This window comes from Haematobia irritans, chromosome 1 (assembly GCF_050003625.1).
Source record: "Haematobia irritans isolate KBUSLIRL chromosome 1, ASM5000362v1, whole genome shotgun sequence".
Lineage (NCBI taxonomy): Eukaryota > Metazoa > Arthropoda > Insecta > Diptera > Muscidae > Haematobia > Haematobia irritans.
The window spans coordinates 123,366,240-123,387,331 of NC_134397.1; the positions used below are offsets into that span (position 1 = coordinate 123,366,240).

At 31.8% G+C, this 21,092-nt stretch overlaps 1 protein-coding gene and 1 long non-coding RNA gene across 2 annotated transcripts in view; both read right to left on the reverse strand.

Annotated features, from left to right (window-relative positions):
- Positions 1–21,092, reverse strand: part of LOC142241797 (serine/threonine-protein kinase 32A) — a 227,198-nt gene that overhangs the window by 17,751 nt on the left and 188,355 nt on the right. The window lies entirely within an intron of this gene.
- LOC142241789 (uncharacterized) lies at positions 18,106–18,665 on the reverse strand. Its single transcript, XR_012723811.1, has 2 exons — positions 18,482–18,665; positions 18,106–18,386 (listed from the first exon to the last, which is right to left on the reverse strand). It is a non-coding gene; the product is annotated as an uncharacterized LOC142241789 (long non-coding RNA).

A 21,092-nucleotide genomic window follows, 5' to 3' on the forward strand; every position in this document is an offset into this window, starting at 1 on the left:
TCAATAATAAAGCTATCGTGATGAAATTTTGCAAAACCTCATCTTATGTCTGCACACTGGTAGAAAAAGTTTCGTTATATTAATGAAATGTGTCATTAAAATTGAGCCAATGAAACAAATTCATTGATATAACGAAATTTTTCGTTATTATAACGAATTTTCTGTTAGTCAACGAAACGTTTCGTACTATTAACGAACATTTTCATTGTCTTAATGAAAATGTTTCATCATAGCAATGAAAAAATTTTGTTGGCTCAATTTTAATGAAATTTTCTTTGTGTGCAGGCAGGTTCAAGTTCAAGGATGGGCTATATCAGTTCAGATTTTGATATAGCCCCCATACAAACCAATATGGTGTGATTTGTACTAGGTATTGGTATATTCCCCATATATTCAGTCTCCTGATTTGACTTCTTGGGCTTTTAGACACCGCAATTTTTATCCGATTTGCCTGAAATTGGAAATCTTTGGTATAGCCTCCATATAGACCGATCTCTTGATTTATGGGTCCATGTTTTGGTATATATATTTGCTTGGCCGAGTATCCGTCATGATTCGCCTGAAATTCTATTTTTTTTTCATTTACAGTTTCTTCTAGAAACTGCATTTCTGTCAGAATATTTTTCTGTAATTTTTGAAATTTTTCTTTCGCATTTGTTGAGCCACTTGTGAAAGTTTTATTATTGGCAATATAGCTTTTTGAATTATTTGCTATTCATAAAAATTCTTTGGAATTATGGGTCGACTAAAATTTGACTGAGACTTTGTCTTGCTGAAGTCGATGTTTGACACACTAGCCGGTTTATTCGGCTGTACAACACTGAAGCCGAATCTTTTAAGAAAATCGAATGAAAATATCATCTGTACATCGAAATGGCTAATTTTAATCAGTCCATATGGGGGCTATATCAAAATAAAAATGAAAATATTATGAATGAAAATAAAATGAAATCGAATCGCGAGATTGGCCTATAAGAGATTTACATCGAAATATTGATTGATTTTGAATCTAAAAAAATAAGGATTTAAATTGTAATGTGATTAAAATTACGGCGTCCATTCTCCCAAGAACACAGAAAAAAATGTCACCAAAATATTTCCAATTAAAAAGTTGATTGAAGTTGAACATTTTTTTCAATTAATAAATTAATTGATACAATTAACTCTTTAATCGATATAGAAACATTAGGTTGATTAAGTCAGTGATTGAAAATGTTTAAATTTTTAATTAAAAAATTAATTGATACAATTAACTTTTTAATCAAAGTCGTCTAAGTTAAAACAAGTAAGAGCAGAGTTATGTTCGGCCCGGCCAAAGCTTAAATAGCCACCATCATGGAAATGCAGAGAAATTCTATTTTTTATTATTGAAAAACTCCTCAATTTTTTGTTTATATATATTCATACATTGTTGCAAAATACTGTATTTTATATTTTTTGATATTAATATTGAAAATTATTTGAACATTGTAACTACTCCAAACTAGCGTTTCGCTTGTTGGCACTAAAAAATGCCCAATCAATATTTGTTCAATGTTTTGTTGTGCTAGCATTTTGATCTAGGAGTGATTTATATCAAAGATTATAAAAGAGGAAGATGGGAGATTGGCTACTGAGCACATCAAACCATTTACCACATTAGTTTAATACTCGAACCAAACGTGTATACGACAAGTATTGACATAGCATTAAAATGCACATAAAAAGAAATTAAGAGCACGAAATAAATTTCCATAAAGGGGAAAATTTAATTTTTTTTGTTGTTGCCTAAAATTTATCATTGTTTCATTAAGAAAATTAAATTTTTCATTTAAAAAATGAAAACTAAAAACAACTAAAAGGTTACAAACATGTATTAAACTAATCTTGTAAATGCAACATTTGGTATGACGCAAGCCAATCTCCCATCTTCCTCTTTTATTATCTTTGATTTATATCCCTTCGCTAGTAGTTGTCTTTCAGTCAGGCTACAGGCTGCTTTTTTGGATATGTTGAAATCACCAAGAATAAAAAGTTCGGACAATCCTATTATATTATATTTTAAATCATCTATGGCTTGAGACATCATTGACCAAAAATTTGGTTCAGGGTATGAGGGACTTCTATAAACTATCATATTGTATGATTCTTTAAATTTTAGCACAGTGTACTGAAAAATATGTTCACCGTTGATCCATTCCTTTTGCAAAATTGCTTTCATTGCAATTAGCCTTTTAGCACAGGAGCCACCGTGGTGCAATGGTTAGCATGTCCGCCTTACATACACAAGGTCGTACCTGCTTCTACCGAACACCAAAAAGTTTTTCAGCGGTGGATTATCCCACCTTAGTAATGCTGGTGACATTTCTGAGGGTTTCAAAGCTTCTCTTGTGGTTTCACTGCAATGTGGAATGCCATTCGGACTCTATAAAAAGGCTGTAAAAAGAGGTCCCTTGTCATTGAGCTTAACATGGAATCGGGCAGCACGCAGTGATAAGAGAGAAGTTCACCAATGTGGTATCGCAATGGACTGAGCCTGATACATCGTCTGCCATCTAACCTAACCTAACCTAACCTAGCACAGCACTTAAATGACTTAAAGTAAAGTCAGTTAGAAAATAATGAAAATAGTTACGTTTTAAATTAAAAAATTAATTTAAACAATTAAATTTGTATTTCAAGTATTTTTATACCCGATTAAAAGTATGATTAAAACTATCATTTTAGTTGTAGAAGACATTTCAATTAAAATACTAATTGGATCAATTTGTTCCGTGATTGAATCAGAAATTTTTTTTGTGTGAAGTTATATAATAATTTTTAATTTTTTTTTAAATAATAATTTCATATGTCGAAGAAAAAATTTGGATTCAAAAATTGTTCAAATTGTCCTTATCGCTATACGAAGTTCAAGACAGGTACAATTTTAGTAAACTTTACTCATTTGAGAGACTTTTGAACTAAATTTAAGCAAACTTCTCCCATTTTAGAAAAATATGATTTTCAAAATTGCCTTTTCAAAAAAGCACCAACTTTGTGCTTTCTGGCGTTTTCATTTAATGCTTTTAGTATTTTTTTTTTTCAACTTGAACAGAATTGAGTTAAGTGACGATACCTTTTCATACAAAAATTCTGACAAGACTGTCCAAATTAAGAATCTCAACTATGTTGTCAAATATAAAATTTGATTGTTATGCAGGTGGTATTGATCCTTTTCTAATCAATATTGTTATTTAGGGTATTCTTTTAAAAAGTCTAGCGACGAATGCAGCATTTTTGAACTGAATAAAGATTTCACGAAAAACGTTTGTATTAAATTCACAAAAGCACTCATAATTGAAATAAGAAATAGAAAATTGAAAATACTTCAAATCAAATCAATACCCAAAAGTTCTAAAATACATCTTTGGAAGTGTTTTGTTTTTTTGTTAAAGGGTGATACGGTCAAAATTTGGTCAAGGGAAAACGCGTGTAAATCGGTGAAATCGTTTATTTAAAAAATCAAATTAAATTTCTTTTTCAAGTTCAATTAGTATAAAATTCAGGAAAATATTCAGTTAGGCTTTCGTTTTTCCAAATCCGAATTGCCGGGCCTCACGCTTGACACCTGCCATCAGATTTTGTACAGCCACCTTGTCCACCTTCTTCGCCGCAGAAAGCCAGTTTGCCTTGAACTGCTGCTCGTCCTTAGCAGTTTTTTGGTCTTCTTTAGGTTCCGTTTGACAATAACCCAGTATTTCTCAATTGGGCGGAGCTCTGGCGTGTTGGGAGGGTTCTTGTCCTTGGGAACCACCTGCACGTTATTGGCGGCGTACCACTCCATGGCCTTTTTACCGTAATGGCAAGATGCCAAATCCGGCCAAAACAGTACGGAACAACCGTGTTTCTTCAGGAAAGGCAGCAGACGTTTATTCAAACACTCTTTCACGTAAATTTCTTGGTTTACAGTCCCGGAAGCTATTACTAAATTTTTATGAATGCTTTGTCACCAGTGAAAAAAAATTCTTCTTCAGTTGCAAATCCTTATACCCCGAGAAGAAAATTTTCCGTTAACTTAACTAGTTTTACTAACACATTTGTATTCTAAATTCTACAATAATCCCACATTTTCTTTCATGGTAAATTCATTCTTTTCGAGTGTACTCATTTACAGAATAATCATCTGCTGGTAATTACATAGGAAAGGTTCTCTATATTAATAAAATGAAAAACATACATTAAACCAAAAACAAAACCAATTTAGATGACAGTATGTACTATTCATCAATCATTGGACCGAAAGAGTCCAAAACCATATCCAATGGCAACTTTTGAAATGTATATGTATGTAAGCACCAATGAACCAGAAACCATCAACACAATGCTATCGCTACCATACAAGCGATCTCTTTTCATATAGTTTTTCTATTTATAGATAATGGCGAGGACGATGACAGAAACGAAAAGAGAATTACTGACTAATGGCGTTCGTATACAAGCAGAAGTATTATGAAGAAAATCACGTTGTATTCCAACTCAGTAACATTCATAGCAATATAAAAATGCGGGTCATTTTTTCTGTTACATCCACCCAAAATAAATGTTAGAAATTATTTTAGAGTACTCTCTTTGCCGGCTGTTAGTGAGAAGACCTTGAAATAATATCTTTTTGCTACTATTACAGTTAACATCCTTCTGCCATGCATGAGAACCATCTACATAAGAGTAAATATGTATTACATAATAAAAATATATGTATTAGGGCAGGACGAAAGATTTGGGATATTATTTGGGGGATATATTCGTGTTTGCTTTAAATGTAAGGAGGTCGATTATAAAAGTTTTAGAAGATTTCGCCAACGGATTTTTCCATTCCATCAAAAATGTTCATCTATATATTTTAAAAAACAAATCTGTTCGGATATATACACTGAAAAAACAGTGAACCCACCAGGAAGAAAACTTTCGGTTAATTTTAGAAAATTTTGAATACTTGTAGAAAATTTTAATTAAACAGTATTACAAACGTTGGCATCACACCGATGCCATAAAAAAAGTAAATATTTTTCGACAAATACAAGAAAGTTTATAAGACATAACTGAGTTTTTTCACTTGTTAAAGAAAATTTTGTAGTTTGAAGAAAAAACTTGGAGTTCAAAATTGCAAGAATGTCTTTAGAGACATGCGAAGTTCACGATGGACGCATTTTTGGTAAAATTTACAAATTTAAAGAAATTCTGAACTATTTTGTGGAAGACACGAATTTAGTTAATCTTAATGCTTCATTTGAGTATATTTTTTTCCTCGGGTTTAGTTAATTTAACTAACGTACACAAAAAAGTATTAGAGTACAGAAAACTTTCTCCAAACATAATATTTCTATGAACTAAAATAAAGTTAAATTGGCTTTAGTGAAATAGAGAGTTCACTTTTTTTTGAGTGTAAACACCTACACAAAGAAAAAAGTGCCTTCCAAACTAAAGCAAAACATGTTCATCAATTTAGTTTAGCCATTTTATTTTATGGGTTTTTATTAAATCACACTCAAAAAAGTGAACCCTCTATTCCACTAAAGCCAATTTAACATTATTTTAGTTCATGGAATTATTATGTTTGGAGAAGGTTTCCTTTACTCTAATAATTTTGTGCGCACGTTAGTTAAATTAAATAAGCATAAATATTTAGGTAAGTTGGCAGCCCGATGTATCAGGCTCACATAGACTATTCAGTCCATTGTGATACCACATTGGTGAACTTCTCTCTTATCACTGAGTGCTGCCCGATTCCATGTTAAGCTCAATGAAGCAAGGGACCTCCTTTGTATAGCCGACCTAGAGAGTATGCGTATGGAAGTAACCAATTGGCGCCTTAAAAGTATATATATATATATATATATATATATATATATATATATATATATATATATATATATATATATATATATATATATATATATATATATATATATATATATATATATATATATATATATATATATATATATATATATATATATATATTGGCGCCTTAAAAGTATATATATATATATATATATATATATATATATATATATATATATATATATATATATATATATATATATATATATATATATATATATATATATATATACATATATATATATATATATATATATATATATATATATATATATATATATATATATATATATATATATATATATATATATATATATATATATATATATATATATACACAAAGAAAATGTCATTAACATTTTTTTCCACCTGTTTATGCCTATGGTGAAACATAATATGTTTGAACAATACAAACAATATTTTATTCGGACCAATCCTGAAAATATATATGCTTCAAGCAGAATGTGCTTGGGGTATATGTTACAGTTCTATTTTTGAAGTGTTCACATGAATGAATAAAGTTCAATAAAATCATTAAATATAAGAATTCAAATCAGTTAAATTTTTTTATTCTGTATTATAGTGGTACATAAACATTCAAATAAATAAAAATTCTTCGAAATTAGTTAATTTTAACATAAAGAAGGGGTCACTTTTTTTTGTGTAGACACCATATGATCCAAACAAATTTAGCCGGATGGAATATTTCATATCGTTATGTACGCAAGAAATTCCAACCACTTTGGGGCACATGAAGCCAAATTGCAAGGTGGGGCCAACCAACAACTAGGCTCATTCTTATTTAATTTTTGGATCCGCCCTAATGTATATTAACGCTCATATAACTAGTTCGTTCAAATGGAACATCATATGCATGTTACCAGGATGTGAAGCGTAATTTCATATCCTTTATCCACGCTACTTCGTTTGGTTCATTGACTAATGCCATTGGCATTCGTCACCACCCTGTTTCCTGTTTGCTAGAGATGATTTGACCGAGTTGTTTTACGACTTCAGTTGCATTGATTAAAACACATATGCGTATAAGGGTGTGTGTGTTTGTGTGCGCGTATGAGTAAATGAATGAGTGTACGTGACAGTGGTCTATATAAGAAGTTTTGCAAATGAACAGCTAGAACATATCGTCGCCTTAATTTCATACTATGCTAAATCGACTTGGTACTAGAGGTGTGCACGTGACATGAAATTGTCGTGACTGACGAAAATTTACGTTACTCATGCGTGAGTCGTGAGTCACGCTCATGGCAACGGCGTGAGAGTGCGTAGCGTAATTAACAAACCCAAATTTCGTGCGTTAGCGTGAGTCACGAAAATATTATCTTCGTGAGTGTGCGTGAGTAAAGATTTACGCTCACGAAAAAAAAATCCCGCTCGCCTACAAAACGCTTAAGAGTTAAACTCATTTACAATTTTAGTGACACCTTGGAGAGTCTAATAACGCACTCGATTTTAATAATGCTCATCTTTTCAGACACGTAATTACTCAAAAAATTACTTAAAAAAATTGTTCGTGAGTCACGACATTTTTCTTGAGCCACGATATTTTTCGTGAGTCACGGTATTTTTCGTGAGTCACGACATTTTCGTGCGTGAGTGTGCGTGAGTACAAATTTTCGCTTCGTGAGTGTGCATGAGCGTGAGTACTAGCAAACAATATCGTGCGTGAGTAATGTAATGAGTTTCGATTTTTGTTTTTGGTTTGATGTAAAGTGTTGTTGTTGAATTTTATTCTTTTTGTTGTTTATGTTTTAGCCTGCCTAATAAGGCACCGGCGCTTAAAAACGCCACTTGGCAAACAGGGTTTTGTCTTTATATCCCTTGCAGGCACAATTGATTTTTCCGTTGTGAGTGTGCGTGAGCGTGAGTAAACTATTACTCACGTGCACATCTCTACTTAGTACTCTCATTGCAACTTAGTAATTTAATTGGCTCAAATGTAAAAACGTTAATTTACGGTTTAGCCTACACCCAGAAAAAAGTGACCCCTTCTTTAAGTTAAAATGAACTCATTGTGAAGAAAGTTGAACTTCGTATAGCGCCAAAGCCATTTTTATTTGTTTGAACGATGTGATTTTCGTAGAAATTAGGAATAATGTATTCCATATATTAGTTAACATTTTCCTATATTTATGTACCACTATACTACAGAATGAAAAAATTTAACTAATTTGAATTCATATATGGAATGATTTTATTGAAATTTTTTTCATTCATTTGGACAAATCTTACACATTTGTGGTAAAACTTTTACTTCATAATTAGAACTGCTTACCTTCGTTTTTAAATACAATTTTATTTATTTCTATAAGCAACTTTATCTTCAATAAAAGACATGTTTTATTAATATATTGAATATATTTATTAAGAATCAACAGCATCGAATCTCTTTGAAATATTAGTTTATTATTCCACTATTTCCAATTTCCGTGTGATATTATCAACTGTAAAACGCACTTTTTCTTCTTCTTGTACTTTTCACTTTTAATAAGTTGCTGCCTAACGATTTTGTCCTCCTTTTACAATTTCAATACCTACAAATATAAAAAATCATAAAACATTTTTGTTCCAAAAGGTTAGCGTCACTGAATATTACCTGATAATTGAAGATTCCAAAATGAAGACAAATGAAAGGGTTGTTATTCTGCTGGTGTTTTCTTACTTTATACACTATCACGAACATTGATAGATTTATTTTTAAAAACGAAAATTTTTCTCACTAATTTAAAATAACAAATATTTTATATATTTTATTTGTTATTTATTATATTATTTTACCATATTATTTTTTAACAATCTCTCCGTATACCAAAACAACGCGATTCCAACTAGGAAAAACAACCGACGCGCAAACATATCGATTACACCCACGCGCAAACACATCGATTACGATGACAGGTATCGATTACAGGTAGACAATAGAAATTTAGGAAAATTTCCTATATTCTAACAAGTGTGTTTCCTTAAGTTTTGAAAGGATTGCATACTTCTTAGTACGAATGAACTAAAATATTTTTCTATGCCAAGTGTTGTTCGTATGTATGAAAAACTTTCTATTATAAAGGAAGTCGCAATTATCATTTTATAAGAAATTTTACCAATTTTGAGGAAACTTGGTTTTAGTTCGGTTTTTGTTTATTTTTACGAATGCTTTGTTATCGGTGAATAAAATTTTCTTTTTCAGTAGTAAATTCTTATACCCAGCGAAGAAAATAGTATGAGTAAAATTCCATGCCTTATTCTAGTTAATGAACTATTCCTAACTGCTTACAGTTTAGGATTTTTTTTACTGAAACGAGTAAATTTTATTATTTTTCACAAAAATTTACCTTGATGGAAATAAAATGGATAAACTATATTGATGAAAATTTTTTCCTTTAGTTTCGAAGGCACTTTTTTCTGGGAGTACAGTGAATTTAGGGCACAGTTAATTACAAGTGGATTGCTACGTTGTGTATATTCGATGTCATAGATTTCGAATACAATACGAAGTGATTGATAATAAAATTTGATTGAATATTCATTTAAGATCTTTTGTCACGAAAGATTTTTAGGAGAGGTGCTTTTAGAATTGTTTTTTTGAGTTGACGCATATATCTTGAGAAATCCGGCATTATAAAATGGGAGCGCAAATTAAAAATGTTTGAGAATTTATTCCGAAAAAGTTGTAACAGACTGATCAAACGAACACTCAAAAAAAAGTGAACTCTATATTTCACTAAAGCCAATTTAACTTTCGTTTAGTTCATGGAATTATTATGTTTGGAGAAAGTTTCCTCTACTCTAATATTTTTTTGTGTACGTTAATTAAATTAACTAAAACCGAGGAAAAAAATATACACAAATGAAGGATAAAGATTAGCTAAATTCGTGTCTTCTACAAAATAGTTCAATATTTCTTTAAATTTGTAAATTTTACTACAAATGCGTTCATCATGAACTTCCTATGTCACTAAAGCCATTCTTGCAATTTTGAACTCCAATTTTTTCCTTCAAACTACACAATTTTCTTTAACAAGTGAAAAAACTTAATTATGTCTAATAAATTTTCTTGAATTTGTTGAAAAATATTTACTTATTTTTATAACATCGGCGTGATGCCAGCGTTTGTTATACTGGTTAGTTAAAAATTTCTAAAAATATTCAAAATTTTCTAAAATTAACCGAAATTTTTCTTCCTGGTGGGTTCACTGTTTTTTCAGTGAAGGATTATCAACCGCTAGCCAGTACTGTTTTCCATCTATCTGGCAAAATACCGCGACGCGTTTTTACATAATTAATTGAATATTTAATTGAATATTTTTTAAAACTCCATTAAAATTTTAATTTGAAAAAGTTTCGTGTTTTTTTCTGTGTAGAGGTGGGTATAAAACTTGTGTTTAGCTTAACCCATTTTATTGTTTATTCATCTCAACTACTGACATAACCATACAAAATTACATATGCTGGTATCAAATGACATTTTGATCTAAATAATTCAGGAGAAAAAAATCTAACTACGAAATTGGTTTTCTGATTTATTAGTCTAATAGGACATAAAATAAACCAAACAAGCATAAATTCTAACATTTTTTTTCCATCCAGTCATGGTCATATGTCATTCATTCAGGCATTCATTAATAAAAAACAACATTGTTAAGGTAAATGATTTTATAAGCGTCTAATATGATTGTCATGTCAGCTCCTGGTCATCTATCTCAGGGATTTGCAAAAACCCATTAACAAGAATCAATCATCATTTAATGTATTTTTTTTAACTACTCACAAGGAAAATTTAGCAATTTTAAGTAACAATCAGATAGTTCAAATAGGAAATTTTATTTACTGATAGCTAAAAGTGATCTTATCATAATACAGTAGTTTTCGCTTATAGTCTAGACCCATAGTTGCACAAATTTTTTGGACAATATGTGTCACTTTGGTATATAACTGTTTTCACACATTTCCATTTATTAAATTATATTTAAATCAATGAGATACATTCAAGCAAAAAAATGTGGAAGTTGTTCTAAAGACACAACATTAAAAGCAAAAAGTGTCCTCCCAAAGATGTTCTTAAAAAAAGTGTCCTCCCAAAGATGTTCTTTATTTTAATTACACTAGAAGTTCTTAATCATTTCTTTATTGCTCACTTTTTTCATAAGTTTACCTCTTTTGTTTCAAATCGATTATAAACAGAATAAGAACTAATAAAATGGTACAAATTATTTAAATTTTGTTAAAAAAATGCTAAGTCCATTCTAGAAAAATTTCAAAGTTTTGATGCATCAAAAAATATAAACAAAAAAATATTTATTTGGCAAAATATCACAAACATTTTTTTAATTCACATCCAAAAAACTGAATTTGGATTACGCCTTAAGAAGTGACGCAAATTCTGTGCAACGGTTGTGGACTTCCGTCCTATGGCAAAATTCATCACTTCTGCGCCATATTTGCACCACATTCGGATCCAAAAAGAATATTTTCACTACTTTTTTGACGACGCTTTTTTACTGGAATTTTCAAGACAGCAAAATTAATTCAATTATAATATACATATCTGGTTAAAAATCAGATCTGACGCTTTTGCATGATGTTGCTAACATTTTAGATTAGTATATCGATTAATAGACGTTTTCGTTAAAATTGTAGATAATCATACATAATTATACCGTGGTTATTGGCGATATAAAAAGAGTGTATGCACAGAAAAAAATTTTGTAGTAAGCCCAAAGATTTAATGTCCTTAAAATTCGTAGCAATTTCTCTGTTACAAAGATTTTTTTACTTGAGCTGACTTGTGTTGTGTTAACACTAGTCAATGTCAAGGTGTCTTAAAACTTCTTAACATTGTCTTCTAAATTGTAAGATAGTCCAAAAGGGGTCTATATTAGTCAAACAAGGGAGATTAAATACCTATATGGAGGACTCTATAAATAATTATGAACCGATATGAACCAATTCACTCAGTAATTAGATAGCCAAATTTCAAACAGATCACAAGAAAAAGATTCCTACACTAAAAAAAAATATTTACGTGATTTAGGATGCGAAATTTACAAAATACTAAGGACAAATTTCTTTAAAATAATGAAATTTTAATTAAAATAAAGTTTATAAACTTTGCTTCAACAATTTTTTTTCATAACTTTAGGACACAAATTTTGTAAATTAGCGTCCCTCAGTTAAAGTCGCATGGCTTTGAACTAAGGCTAATTTTCCTTAAAGTAAAAAAAAATTTTGATTTAAAGAAATTGTCCTTAAATTAACTGAAATATTGAAACTTTAGATTTAAGATAAAAACGTTTCATGTATAGGCTAATGCGCTTTACAGACTATCAGTTATTCCGGACGGAATGTCGGTGTTTGTAAAGAATCTTACAGTGTGTCGCATCGATACGACTTGTCGGCGATGACTAAATAATCGGTAAATGTGTTATCGATCACATAAACATGCAGCAGTATCGATTATGCCTTCAGACTTAACTTATAATGTGCACAATATATGGGATATGTTCGACACGAGCACTGTCGTCCGGAATAACTGATAGTCTGTAAAGCGCATAAGGCTTATTTTGAGGATTTAGCGTCTTAGGTTTAAAGTTTTTTTTTTTTTTTTTGGAATTAAGAAAACATTTTCTACTTTGAAGTATCTGTTACAATTTGGGGTTTTAAACTGACATTTGTTTGTAAGTGAGTACCTTTATTAATAAACCTCAAAAAGAGAATGCAATTTTGTTAAATGAGATCTGTATCCTAATTTTAATTTTATTGGTCCTAGATTTAAAGCCAGATGTTATCTAGGTCGCTAAAAAATGTCTTTATTTTAAAGAAGCTGCATCTTTGACTTGGAATCAATACCAAAATCCTTAAGGGAAGGTCAAAATCTTTGGATCCAAGTGAACGTTTGTTTGAGTGTACATAAGGCTCCAGAAGTCAAATTTGGGGATCGGCTATCTATTTGTGGACTTATGACAAAACCCCGAGATAGGACAATTTCTCAAACATTTTGAGTTGTGTGTAATTTTTAATTTTCTGTATTTACAGAATTTTGATATCTACCCGAGATAGGGTAAAAACAACATAATTCGCGAATTTTTAAGTTTAATTTTTATAAAACAACATATCTCGTCATATGTTGTAAAATATAAAATCGAAATATTTTTATGATAATTTTGACAAAACAACACAAGTCTAAAAAATCAATGTTACAGGAGACCGAAAATACGCATTTAAGGGGTCACAAAAACTTCTGTAGAAAAGATCTGGAAAATGTTTATAATTATGAACCGATATAGACTAATATTAAAGCGCATATAATTACACCACGTACCAAATTTCAACCGGATCGGATGAAATATCGTCCTGCAAGAGAATCCCCAAACCAAATCTGTGGGTCGGTTATATGAGGGCTATAACGGCTTACATCAATAAAAACTACTTCTACCAAGTTTCAAGTCGATTCATTCTGAAGTTAGCGTGATTTCCACTGACGGACGGACGGACATCACTAGGTCGCCCCAGAATGTACATATATACTTTATGGGATCTGCTATCAATATTTCGATGTCTTACAAACGGAATGACAAAGTTGGCATACCACCCTTCCTATCGTCCATGGTGAACATCATATGCTTGCACTTAAAAATAATGTGCTAAAAATTTGAGTTTCAAGCATATAACATTTACACCGAAACATATGAAAAACAGTCTTTTTCGGCCGTGTACTTGGAATTAATACCACAATCCATACAGGACCGTCTTTAACCTATAAGAGGCCCTGGGCATATTAGTATATATAATGGGGCCGCTATGACTTTGACAGAACACTATTTTGTTATAATAAAAAAAAAAACAAATAGATAAACAAGGTTTTTATTGATACTGGCATTAAGCGAATAGATAATGTAATTTTTGCCACAAACATAACTCCCTTAGCATTCACAGGTTAGTGATTAAAAATCTATGTAAGAATTCAATTATATTAGAATTCAAGAAATTTCAGTTTATTAATTCTTTTGTAAAAAATACGAAAAATTAGGAGCAAAGGTAGAATTAAAAATTTTAAAAAATAATCGAACGATGGTTGATGGTAACAGGTTGGCTGATAAGTCCCCGGTCTAACAAATAGAAACACATTTTTTTTTCAAAATTCGTCTTTATTATTCAACATAGTTCCCTTCAAGAGCGATACAACGATTATAACGACCTTCCAATTTTTTGATACCATTTTGGTAGTACTCCTTTGGTTTTGCTTCAAAATAGGCCTCAGTTTCGGCGATCACCTCTTCATTGCAGCCAAATTTTTTCCCTGCGAGCATCCTTTTGAGGTCTGAGAACAAGAAAAGGTCGCTGGGGGCCAGATCTGGAGAATACGGTGGGTGGGGAATCAATTCGAAGCCCAATTCATGAATTTTTGCCATCTCTCTTAATGACTTGTGGCACGGTGCGTTGTCTTGGTGGAACAACACTTTTCTTCTTCATATGGGGCCGTTTTTCCGCGATTTCGACCTTCAAACGCTCCAATAACGCCATATAATAGTCACTGTTGATGGTTTTTCCCTTCTCAAGATAATCGATAAAAATTATTCCATGCGTATCCCAAAAAACAGAGGCCATTACTTTGCCAGCGGACTTTTGAGTCTTTCCACGCTTCGGAGACGGTTCACCGGTCGCTGTCCACTCAGCCGACTGTCGATTGGACTCACGAGTGTAGTGATGGAGCCATGTTTCATCCATTGTCACATATCGTCGTAAAAACTCAGGTGTATTACGAGTTAACAGCTGCAAACACCGCTCAGAATCATCAACACGTTGTTTTTGGTCAAATGTGAGCTCGCGCGGCACCCATTTTGCACAGAGCTTCCGCATATCCAAATATTGATGAATGATATGACCAACACGTTCCTTTGATACCTTTAAGGCCTCTGCTATCTCGATCAACCTCATTTTACGGTCATTCAAAATCATTTTGTGGATTTTTTTGATGTTTTCGTCGGTAACCACGTCTTTCGGGCGTCCACTGCCTTCACCGTCCTCCGTGCTCATTTCACCACGCTTAAATTTTGCATACCAATCAATTATTGTTGATTTCCCTGGGGCAGAGTCCGGAAACTCATTATCAAACCAAGTTTTTGCTTCCACCGTATTGCTTCCCTTCAGAAAACAGTATTTTGTCCCATTTTTTTCACAATAACAAAAGTTGCTTCACAAAAGACGCTCTATCTCACAAATTAATTGACTTACAGACGTCAAATTTTGACACGAATCATTTGAAGGTTGGTACTATATACAAATAATATGCATTTAATACTAGCGACGCCATCTATGTGTTAGACCGGGGACTTATCAGCCAACGTGTTATTTTGAACCGGCAACTGTAACCATAAAACAAAATCGATTAGAATACGCGACAGAGAAGAGCAACTTTAAACGACTTCATTTTTTTACAACTTTTTACGACTCAATTATCTTTTATCATGGACATCAGAAGTAGGCGTTAGGGAGACTGGCATCAGGGTTGCCGCCTAATATATGTCGTTTGAAGAGGAACCCTTCTAGAGTTGAGACAGGCAAAATCTTTGACTATTCAGTCCATTGTGATAAGGCAAAATCGTTAATCACTTGTTCAAATTCTATGCTTTTTAGCACAAAATTGGAAGTACTTCTATGGGCACAACTTTAAAAGCACTTCCAAAAAATGTCCTCCAAAGATGTTCCTTATTTCAACTACTCCGAATGTTCTTTTAATTAAATTTTTTATAACTCGCTTTTTTTCATGTTTTTAAAGGGTCATTTTAACATTTTTTGTTTCAGATAGGTTAAAAACAGAGTAAGGATTAATAGAATGGTACAAATTATTTAAATTTTGTAAAAAAAAAATGCTAAATCCAATCTGAAAATTTTTTGGAAACATTTGAAGTCAAAAGTTTCGAACAAAGGTTAGAATGCATTAAAAATCATAAAAAATATAAAAAATATTTATTCGGCAACATATCACATTTTTTTCTAATTTACATCCAAAATCTTAATCTCTCTCGATGCATTGTACTTCTCAATTCATTTTTAATTCTTTTCAGTTTGGAGAAGGAACGGTTTCCACTGCAGTTAGTAACCATCATGCTTAAAAAGATTCTCATTGCGATTTCTACATTTCGAAATGTGTCGTCAATGTTGTTTTCTTTCAAAAGTTGAAATATTTTTGACATAGAATTAGTTCCCTCAAGTTCACTGTCCACAATTTTCAAGTATTCTGTTAAATGCAAACATTCCATTTCTAACTCTTTCTCATTAACATCTTCATAGTAAAATTCATAGACATTATAATACATTCTCTTTAAACAAAATGTGTCAGTTCCAAAAATTTATTTTCTGATATTTCGTTTTGATTTTTTCGTAAAGAGTCAGTCCCAAACATTAATTTTCGCGCTTTTGCGTTGTTCGTAAAGAGCAATACTGCTCAAAATTAAATTTCGTATTTTCGCGGTTTTGGTCACAATTTTTTGTTCAAATATGAACTTTTAATATATTAATTTATTTATAAATCCTCTGGTACATCATAAACGTTCTAATTTTGTGTAAAATTGGCAAACTACAAAAAGGAAAACGAATGGGAATGAAAGCGTGCTCTTATTTTTCTCGTTTATTCTTAATCTTCGGAACTGTCAAACATAGTTTGACACCCATGGCTCATCTATATGTTATATTGTCTATGATAAAATTCAGCAATTTGGCAGGAACTAGGGGGCCCTTATCTATCGCGGGGCCCTGAGCTCGTGCCCAGTGGGAAAGAGGGGTTTGAATACATAAAAAAGGTTAAAATCTTTGGGTCTTTTAGACATTTTTTTATACTCTAAGTGTTTTTCGACTGAGACTGGATGCTAGTCTTTAGCCGTTTCTTCCCTGTTGCAAAATTCAGTTATTTTTTTTTTCAAATTCCCATTTAATAACAAGGCTTTATATAATTGAAATGTGTTTAGAATAAAAACAAATTAATAAAAAAATATCTTTGGTGAAAAAATTTTAACTTTTCCAAAAAAATTAAGAAAACAAAAAAAAAAAAAAACAACACTAAAAAAAGAATAACGTTGGCGATACTTGGTAACTAAACTAAACGTTTCTTTATGTGTATTTAAATAAAAACAAATAAAGAACTGTTTGACTATTCTCTCAGAGCTTTGTGCATTTTGTTCTTAAAACGACTATCTACAGCAATTATATACTTTAAATTAGTAAGTTTCGCTTTTGAAAACATTTGGAAGATAGGGAGAGAGAGGAAAGAAGAGACTAGGTCACTATACCACTATAGCAGAGTGAATGGATGTTGATGACATGACACGTGCTGCAATCAGTCATGCGTTTATTATAAATACATGTCATGCTTGAGAGCATACCTTCGTATGTGTATGTTATGTTGTTCATAGGATAAAGCAAGGGAAACACTAAAGAATCACATACATTAATCTGTCTCATCCACAAACATTTACATAATTCCAACGAACATGAAAATTAAAGCCTCCAGATCTCATGATTCAAGATGTGTTGGTGCCTAAAGCCCATCCTTTGCAAAAGGAAAACTTAACTTAAAACTTTTGCAATTAACACTTAACATAATAAGGATGTTTTATGAAAGGTGAACAATCTCGCACAGCTGAAATATTCAAAATGGATGAAATTTCTTTGAGAGATGTATATGTGGTCATTTGTGAGGGAAGGTGGGTCATAGATAAATTCATATATAGAACGAATTTTCGTAAGGGTAAAAACAACACAAAGAGATTCTGTTCTATACCCCGAGAAGGAATATGATCACCTCAGATATGTTTCAAGAGAAAAATGTTTGTGTTTTTTTTTGGCGGGGAACTTGTAAAACGTGTGTGGCAAAATTTTCTCGGAGATTATTATTCTGATTTTTTCTAGCATGTATATGTTTTGCCAGAAAGAAACATTTTTAAGATAAAAACAAGAAAGTAAAGTCTACACACAGAAAACAAATTTGTTGTGCCAACCAATTTTTTTGCCAACCGATTTATTTGGTCCCATCTACCATCAGAATATAACCGACAATATTTGTTACAGCAACCAATTCTTGTCTGGCACAACAATACATAAATTGTTTGGATAACTAAAATTTGAGCACACTAACACTCTAATTGGTAATCCCAACCAATAAAATTTCATTCGTTTGTTAAAACAACTAATTATTTTTTGGGACAACCTTATGAAATTAAGAAACCTTCCTTTGAATTAAGTTTAATTTATATTTAATTTTATTACATATTAATATTTTTTGTATTGATTATTGAGCTAATAAAAATTCGTCATCTGTACAATATTTTTGAACTGGGAAAGAAACTTCACAAAATAGCTAGTTGCGATGTTTGCAAACCAATCTGCATAATTTTCAGGCGCAAGGAGGTCCTCGGCCTATAAGAAATCTTCTAAACTTGTTATCTCCGATTTCATAAATCTTATTGGTGGACAGTTCTCAAAATATTTTGCTTTTAAAGCCTGAAAGAAAAAAATACCTAACGAAATTTTTGCGTTAATATCCAATTTGGCATGATCGCGGTCTGATGGCAAAATTTGTCTAAAAGTACACGCCTTGCATGATTACATATACCATTCGGTTTGAGTCGCAGAAGTAAAGCCAATGTATCCGAAACACCTACAGAGCTTAGAACTGAATGGAAATGTTTCAGTTGCGGTACTTATAATTACCGGATCGATTTTCAGCGTGACTCTGAACTCAGGCATGGATCATGAAATGTTGTCGTTACATCGGAAGTCGTCACATTTGTTGGGATATCCCAAGAGGGAAAAAGGTAAAGAGTGAGGAGTATTAATTTAATTTGATGTTTAAATTACTTACCACTTAAGAATACAGCTACACAATTTAAAAATATACAAAAAATCTCTCAGACTTGGCCACTATGAAAACGCGCACCTACTAAACGTTTTATCACAATGGACTGAATAGTCTAAGTGAGCCTGAATCTTAATCGGGCTGCCACTTTAACCTACTAAACGTGGACGGTTTTCCAGCTGGACACCTGCCAAATGTGGACAAAAGTTAGACGACCGTTTGTGTCTTCCATTCACTGTATATGTATAACTCACAGCAATCCTTTATGGACAGAATGTTCTCTAAATTTGAGTAAACGTCATCAAAATATTGAATTGAAATTTAAAGAATTTAAAGTTTATAATTAATTAGGCAAAACACAATATATTTGTTGTTATATATGTATATGTAGTCCATAGCAACCAATTCCCTTTATAACTATCAAATCTGTTAACACAACCAACTTAGTTGTTAAACAGACCTTCAGTTGGGCATGGAAGCATATTGGCAAAAGAAGTCAGTTAGCACAACGGGGTGCAATAAATTGAAATGGTTGCTTACTTCAATATATAAATAACGACAAATACTTGGTCGTGTGTACCAACTTTCGGTCACACCGCTATTATATTGGTTATATAAACTATCTAACAAAAGAAATAACTAACAATTATTCCCCACAATTAATAATTGTGAGTCTCCACTATCAAATAGTTGTCGTAATCGAATTCCAACCAATCATTTCTCTGGGTGTAAAGTCGGGCGGGGCCGACTATATTATACCCTTCACCACTATGTAGACCAAAATTTGTGTTACCATCAGAGATGGTCTGTATCAAGCTTTTTTAGGTTTACGACCGTCGCAAAGTTGTAAACGTCGTGAACGTCACAAAAGTGTCGTAATTGTAGGAAAAGTAGCAAACGTCGCAAACCCAAAATACTTCACTCCCTTCAGTTAGGAAGCGAATGATCGGTCGGAATTCGCTCATCATTTCTTTTCATAATGTATGCAGAAACTGAAAGGAAGGAAAACTACTTAAGTCTTTCATAAGTAAATTTTTGTTTAGAGAGAATTTTATAAAATAATTTTTTGGCTTATTAGAGCTAATTTCCATACTAATTAAAAATTTTCAAATTCGTTGATGCAACTAAGGCTTGGATGGACATTATGGACCACGCAAACCAAGAATAGTTTGAAGTTGCGAATGATATAATACAGTAATCCCTCGATTTACGTCGTGATTGGTTCCGGAATTTGACGACGTTAATCGAAACAACGTAACCGAATTAAAAATTGCTCATACTTACTCCTAAGTCCATTTATGTGTGTATGTGCGTGTACATAATAAAAAACTTCAAAAATAAAGGTAATTCAGTAATTTCGGTAAGAATTTCAAAAAAAATGTTTCGATGTCATCATCGTTGAACTTATTTTACTTATGGAAGGCGTTTCTGATAAAGTGGGTAAAAAAAATCGACGACGTAAATCGAATGGCGACGCAAATCGAAGTTTGATGGAACAAAAAATTTGACGACGTAAATCGAAACAACGTAAATCGAGGGATTACAGTATAAAGCATTTGTTTATCACTTTTATCGGGGAGCCTAACTAAATTAAATTAAAAAATAATCACAATTCAAAATTAGGTTTTTTACATAAGTTTACGACTTTTGCGACATACGTATTATACCGTCGTAAACGTATGTCACAAAATTCACAGTTTGCGACAGTCCAACCCTGGTTACCATCTCAACTCCTTCATGAATGTTTATATTCCCATATACAAATAGTTAAATCCTAACCGGTTTGAAGACAATTTTTTATACTTCTACAAAATCTCCAGAAAATTTAAATCAGCTTATGCCCTGGGATGAAGCACACTGTTACTAAAAAAATATGGGAAACATTTAAATCTGAACCAATTTTGAGGCAACTTCGCAAAGCGTATTTATGATTTATCGGTCGATGTGTGTTAGAGTAATAGGAAAATTTGAGTCATTTTTACAAGTTTTCGACTTAGCAGTGGCGATTTTATAAGGAAAATGTGGGTATTTTGGCCATTTTGGCCTAAATCGGAAAACATATATATGGAAGCTATATCGAAATCTGAACCGATTTCAACAAAATTTCACATGCATAGTTACTATGTTAATTCTACTCCCTCTGCAAATAAAATTCGCAAATTTTATTTCATTTGGGTGTAAAAATTATTATATTATATGTTTGGAACTCAAATTTTTAGCACATTTTTTAAGTGCAAACATATAATGTCCATAAACTAGCATAACATGTTTGCGACATATATGTTAGAACATATTATGTTTGGGACATAATCACTACTGTGGTACAGGGTATAATAAGTTTGTGCATTTGTATGTAACGCCAAAAAGG